The sequence below is a fragment of the Gymnoscopelus microlampas genome, assembly GCF_963454915.1.
Source record: "Gymnoscopelus microlampas genome assembly, chromosome: 21".
Classification (NCBI taxonomy): Eukaryota; Metazoa; Chordata; class Actinopteri; order Myctophiformes; family Myctophidae; genus Gymnoscopelus; species Gymnoscopelus microlampas.
Genome location: NC_139958.1, coordinates 22,817,661 through 22,825,018, shown reverse-complemented (window position 1 = coordinate 22,825,018; position 7,358 = coordinate 22,817,661).

Below are 7,358 nucleotides of genomic sequence, written 5' to 3'. Positions count from 1 at the left end.
TATTTATATTTTTTGGTTTTGGTGATAATGACTCATGTGTCAAAGTCAATGCCTCTTGTCAATGACCTGTCAAATAAATTTAGTTTCAAAATAAAAATGTTTACAAAGTTTTGAATGAGTTCACAAGTTCACAGTTCAAAAATAAAGCATAATAGCTTTATTTTCCATGAACTCATTAAAAACATTGTAATTTGTAAACATATCATACTATAATTCTAGTAACCTCTGTAGTGGTGGTGAGTACGTGAGTGAAGATACCCGGTTCTCCTCACTGGCTGGACCAATTGCTCTGATTTTGCACACAGCCATTGACCATTACCATCTGAACGCAACTGTGAAGCCCGTTTTTCAATTTCATAAAATCTCAGCTTCTTATTAGCGTTTTTGTGTCAAACACTGTTGCCATGGTTACGGGGCTGCCCAGCTATGGGACGAACTGCCTCCCGGGTTGCCAGATCATGTGCGCATATCTCCCCCACGGATGCGCTGCGCCGACCGGGTATGGTCTAGTTTTTCTCTAAATACCAAAGCTTGTAGCTAAAAGAAGTAATTATGCAATATTTTTTTTTTGTCATGCAGTTATGTAACCTTGGTTAAGGTCAAACTACAGGTATATACTGTAACAAAGAAGGGATTCTAACCTTTTAACTCTTCAAGTAAATCACTGAATGGAAAGGAAAGGAAATGTGACAGATTCTGTCTCCCTGGGGTCTCCTCAAATGGACTTCAACATTTATGACAAATGGGGAAGCCATGGTGTCTGAATGAATGCAGTCCATAGAGTGGACCTGACCTTCTGCCATTCAAGGCAGATGAAAAGGTGCTACGAAGGTTGAAAATGGGTGACGTCATCCTTTAACTCCTAATGAACTAGCTATATAGCATTGTGTACTGTATAAATTAGTCTTTAATAGGTTGTGTTTAACGTTCATTTTTGAAGTGAAAGACTGTTATATATTTTTGTCATAAGTCATAGGCGTCAGAAAAATCACATTGAGGTATGAAACCTCAATGAAGCTCTGCAACATTTACAGAACAACAACAAATGACATCACAGATATGTCATGACTGATGTCACAGGCTGACCACATGAAATGTGAGATTCACTTTTGAACCAAGTACGACATCCACATTGAAGCCACGCCGTTCCCTTGTAGATCCAGATATCCACATGATTAGATTTGTATACATTTTTGGGGCTGCATTGTGTGAATGTGTGACTATACATGTGTTTAGGAATGCATGCTGAAATGCAGATCAGCATCCTTTAGAGCAGTGATTCTCACTGTTAATTTAACTGAGTTTGTACAAATGGGTCAATTTGGTTGAATACTCTCTGGGTTACAGACCCACAAGGGTCCATTTGTTTCATAACAATCAATAATTGAGCTGGGGACCCCCTGGAACCCCTCAAGGATCCCTGGGGTTCCCCGAACCCCACATTGAGAACTAGTAGTTATTCATAATTGGTCGTTACTAATGCTCATGATAAAATGGTAAAAAAAAAAAAATCAACTCTGTGTCTCATTTAATTTATTTTTTTAAATTTTGATTGTGAGAATGATGGCTTCCATTGTAGCATGCTAACTTTCCAGGAATAGAAAGCCTGCGGTTTCTATTAGCTTGGATTCCCCATCGATGACATCACTGGTAGGCAGCTTTCTGAACTGTCCACAGCCCTCCTCTGCGATACAGATGGGGTAGATAAAAATGGTACCATATTATAATGAGCATTAGTGAGGACAAATCATATGAAGATAGGTTGAAAATGGGAGAAGTCTTCCTTTAAGTCATTCTGACAGCTTCAAGGGCTGAACATGATAATTTTTACAAAAAAACTTTTGTTTACATCTGACACCAACATACATGTAATTTGTTAAATGTGAGTTAAAGCTCTCACAATAAAGTCCTCTGAGTTAATTTAACCCAAGTGAGAGTGTAAACATTTACCCTAATGGACTATTATGGGTCTGACCATTATGGTGCATTTATTACTTAGCTAAACAACACTTTTCCACCTGCTTGTCAGATACAGTACAGATACAGAATATGATCACATATTCCATGCTTTTCTTACAGACTGTGTGAATAGTTTAGCATGTCATCTTTGCTTTATGTGGAGGACCTAGGAGCTGAGCCATCACAGATCTGTCGTATTGAGGAGGATTTGGGGGAGAAAATCCTGTTATTCAGGTCTGAAGAAGTTTGCTGTCAGACCATAAAGTCGGCAGGGAGGCTCAGGTGCAGCAGAGAGAGAGACAATCCCCTCACATTCTGAGGGGAATAGACCTGTCAGTCCAGCCTGCCTGCCCTCAAGACTCAGCCAGTGGAACCAACAGCTCTCTCATACTGCAACCACTGAGCAATTCACACACGCATAGGACACAAATATCATCATAAGATCAATAACAGAGCTGAATGTTGTCTTCTCTGTGAGTACATTTACACAGTGAAATCCCTTTGTTATCTAACTCTGAGAGCACACACATAACGTTACATTTGTATGCTTTCAGAGATACAAATGGATAACACTGAGGATTTTAGGCTACTCTGTTGATTAAACTTGAATCTATGATATTAGTGGGGTTCCGTGTCAATGCAATTTTTAATTTTCATTTCCGATTCTTGTGAAAGTTTCGTCTTCACTACTAATTTGAAGGTAAGGGTCTATAAAACAATTCTGGTCGAAGATATTTTCACCCAGATTAAAAATTGGCCTCTAGGGGGCGCCGGCAGTTGCCAGCCCTAGCAAAATATGTTAACTGTTGTAACTTTTGATTGGATTATCCGATCTGAACATATGAGATATGTATGGATGCAGGATCAGGAGTAGCATTTGGTAATTCAAGCATATTACCCATAGAATCAATTTCATTTTCCAGTATTGGCGCATATCGACAAAAATAGATATAGTAGGGGACCGAGTATGGGTAATGTGTTGTTTTAATTGGAAATTGATGTTAAAGTTTCGTTTTCACTACTAAATTGAAGTTGAGGGTCTATAGAACATCTCTGGTTCGAGTGTCAAGCACTCAGATAAAGAAAATGGCCTCTAGGGGGTGTCAGCGGTTCCCAACACCACACCAGCCATAGAAAAATATGCGAACTGTTATAACTTTTGATTGGATTATCCAATATGAACATAATGAGGTATCTATGGATTCAGGATCAGGAGTAGCAACTGGTACTTGACACATATTTCCCAAAGATGCAATATTTCTTCTGCTATCTGCACATTTCCACAAGAATAGTCAGAAGAGGTCTATGCGCTAACGTATGTGTCGGAATAGAATTCCATTTTTGTCTCCACTACCCATATATCTACTTGAATAACTCACATTACAGTGTTTTGCTATGTCAATTATTATTAGTAGTATTACTTTCCATTTTAAGATAAATCATTCCAGAACAGCATGTTAAATGTCTTTCAATATAGGCAGGATTTCTATTAATTTATGGCATACATGTTTTTTGGGGTATTAAGTGGTACTGAATCCAAATATGCTGTATGCCCAGCTCAAAATTCACCATTTAAAGATGGCGGCCACCACTAGGCTGAAATATATTACGTAAAACATATGTTTGACTACACAAGGCAGAAACTTGATTGAATTTAGCTTTTTAGGTTTTCATATATGGGGAATCCAATCCCATATTCTGATTTGAGATCAAATGTGAGGAACGTGTTTAAAACATATATTGGGAAAATTGTCATTTATAGGGGATATTGCAAACAATTTGGAACAAATTAGGCCTAAGGGAACCTGTGACAGCTGGAAGTCTTGGGTTGTCCCCCTTCTCCCCTGTACAGTTTTGATAAGCTCCAGATTTGAGGGCTGAGCAGGGCCATTAAGGGTATAAGTTAGATGGGCTCATCGGTGGGGATACAGTGAAGAGGCATGGAGAGGGTGTGGAGATCAGTGCAGAACTGTCAGAACATACAGTGTCTACTGGGTGTCTAGGAACGGGTAGAGGCGGAGTGTAGCAGGGATAGGGTTTACCGTTGCTTTTTATCTGGAGCTTTTTAACAGCTATAGGGGAAAGGTGAACAGTCCATGATGCCCTGTGCTCCATTCTCCTCCATATGATCCTAGTGTAACCAACCTCCAGGCCCACAAGGGGCCATGTCCCTGCTGCTATCGGACAGACAAGCATTGCTCTCTGTATTCAACTGTTACAGCCCATGCCATAATGATAAGCCACTGGTGACCATTGGTAATATTACTTAGAAACAACCAGACTCTCCTGTGAGCCAGTCTGACATCAGAATCAGAATCAGAATCAGAATCAGAATCAGAATCACTTTATTGCCAAATGTATCACAAGGACACACAGGAATTTGTTGTGGTGTAGCACAGCTCAACGGATAGAAAAACAGACATCACAACAAGACAACATACTCTATATGATACAATTCTAAAAGCTACAGTGAACATTTCTAAAAGGCCAAAAAAAGGCTTAAAACAGCATAAAAAATAAACTTAAAAACAGCACAATATAGAGCTCATGACTTCTTATTAAGAAGAGAAATAGCCCTAGGGAAAAAACTGTTCTGATGACGAGTAGTCGTGGCCTTAATAGAACGGAAACGTCTTCCAGAGGGGAGTTTTTTTATTAAACTGTTTCCAGGGTGAGAGGGGTCCAAGAAGATCCTCCCTGCTCGCTTTCTGACCCTGGCATTGTACAGTTCACTAACAGAGAGCTGCCTCTGCCCAGTCAGCTTCTCTGCTGTACGCACATAGGGATATCCTTGTCTGCCTGACACCACTGGGGACTGACCTGCATCGCTACCTATGTCTGCCCACGAGCACCTATCTTGGGCATAGGAAGAGCCAGCAGATCCGCATGGAGGTCCACTTGGGATGAACGTATCCAGTGATCCAGACCGACATAGGGACACCCCTGTCGGCCGTACGGATAGCCATGCACTACATGGAGTTCTTAGAACCACCATCACTAGCAACCGACTCACATATCAACACTCTCTCTAACCGGCTATGAGCATTCCTCCTGGGCTCACAAGTGCCCCACTCTACAGCATTATTTCTTTAGCAGCTGTTATGAGATGGGAAAGGTAATCAGCGATGGAGTGCTTTCTTGGTCCCCATAACTTTGATCTTCCATGCTCCAAGTGCCCAGGGATCTATCCAGTGACCCCCATACTCCACTTTACCCACCTGAGGGGCATCCTAGGCTCACTAAACTCATAAACCAGACCCCCTATTACCTCCAAACCCACCACCCACTCCATACCCCCCTCTACCCACCTGAGGGGCTCCATAGTCCTGTTACACTCATCCAGACAGTGGGTTCTGATGGCTTTGCACCAACCTTCACACCCTGGCCCATAATAGGCCATGTCTCTTCACTGTATCCCCACTGAGTAGCCCATCTTCCCTATACACCTGATGGCCCAGCTCAATCCCCAGGTCGGGAGTTTTTCAAATCCATATATTGTAAGTACTTATTGTAGAGCAGATATGTCATAAAGTAATGGGGATAAAGTTAGTTGGAAAACCTATTCACCAATAAATGACAATTCATATTTTATCTCTAATCAGAATATGCCATTGTATTCCCCATATGAAAACCCAATAAAGCAAAATGCAATCCAGTTTATACCTGGTTTAGTCAAAAGTATATGTTTTAAATATATTTCAGCATAGTGGTGGCCACCATCTTTAAATGGTCAATTTTGAGCCATTATCAACCATTTCTGAACCATTTCTGAGCTGGGCATACAGAAGATTTGGATCCAGTACCCCTAAAATCATGTATGCCATAAATTAACACAATTTGCCTTCATGGTTAAGATTTTTGGAAATCTGACCTACATGTAGACTAATTTCGATTGTTGCCATTTTGGAAAATGGGTAAAAAAAACAAAAACATTTCAATCTGGTTTCTTGACACTCAAACTAAAATTGTTCTATAGACCCTTATCTTCAAATTAGAAATGAAAACTAAACTTTCGCAACAACTTGAAATGACTGACTGTCCAGGCCTAATAGAAGTTAGGTGTAATTTGAATTAATTTGATGTAAATGACAGCCATCTTAATTTTTTTCCATACCAGAATATTCAAAACATCAATATTTTAACTCCAGTTGATTCCTCACACAGTATTGACGTGATATAACAATAAAAAATAATATTACACAGCAATTGTGGGAAAATTAAGAAATTGATCAAAACATCATAATTCCGATTTTGGCCATTTTGGAAATGGGGCAAAAACAATATTTTTTTTTCAATCTGGCTCATATATCTTCGAGCCAAATTGTTCTATAGACCATTATCTACAAATTACAAGTGAAAAATTAACTTTCACATGAATTTGAAATGACTGAGTGTCCTGGCACCCCACTATATCAATTGAATAATAGAAGGATACAATATTTCAGAGTAGAAATCCTGGCAGCTACTGGCAATAGCAGCATTTTTTATCAGTTGATAGCTATACTCACTGACATACATCCTTTTTGTTCTGAGTAATTTATAAGCAAATTGATTGTTTTACCATGTTTAATGTCGACCTGACTTTTCATATTGTTTTCAGTTTATTGATTGAAAAGATAAAGCAAAAAGCAATGAAGCATTTGGCTGATACAGTGACAATGTTTATTTTCACTAATTGTAGGCCAGGACCATCATTTAATGCCTAATGTTTTATAAGCCATCTTGACTAGATGCTTGAGTTGGCAATGATGCGAATTCAAACGTAAATTAGACGTAAATAGTATAGTAAAGGAAAAAAAGAATCACACATTACGTTTCACTTAGGAAATACCCCATCCTATTTCTCTCAATGATTAATAGAGACAATGTCAGCTCTGGCAGTTTTGTAGTGGTGTGTGTGTGTGTGTGTGTGTGTGTGTGTGTGTGTGTGTGTGTGTGTGTGTGTGTGTGTGTGTGTGTGTGTGTGTGTGTGTGTGTGTGTGTGTGTGTGTGTGTGTGTGAGCGCATGCGTGCGTGCATGTGCATGTGCATGTGCATGTGCATGTGCATGTGCATGTGCATGTGCATGTGCATGTGGTGTAAAGTAACTAAGTAAATTTACTCAAGTACTGTACTTAAGTACAATTTTGAGGTATTTTTACTCTACTGGAGCATTTCCAATTTTATGTACTTTTACTTCTACTCCACTACATCTCAGGGGCAATTATTGTACTTTTAATCCACTACAATTATTTGAAACTGTTACTTTATAGATTTTGATTATTATTACAAAACATACATTAGACTTTGGCTATTTGAAAATAGCCGATCTGCTATTTTCAAAAGATTTTTTATACATTTGAAATGGGACATTCTGCATAATGAGTAGGCTACTTTCTACTTTTGTTACTTTAAGTACA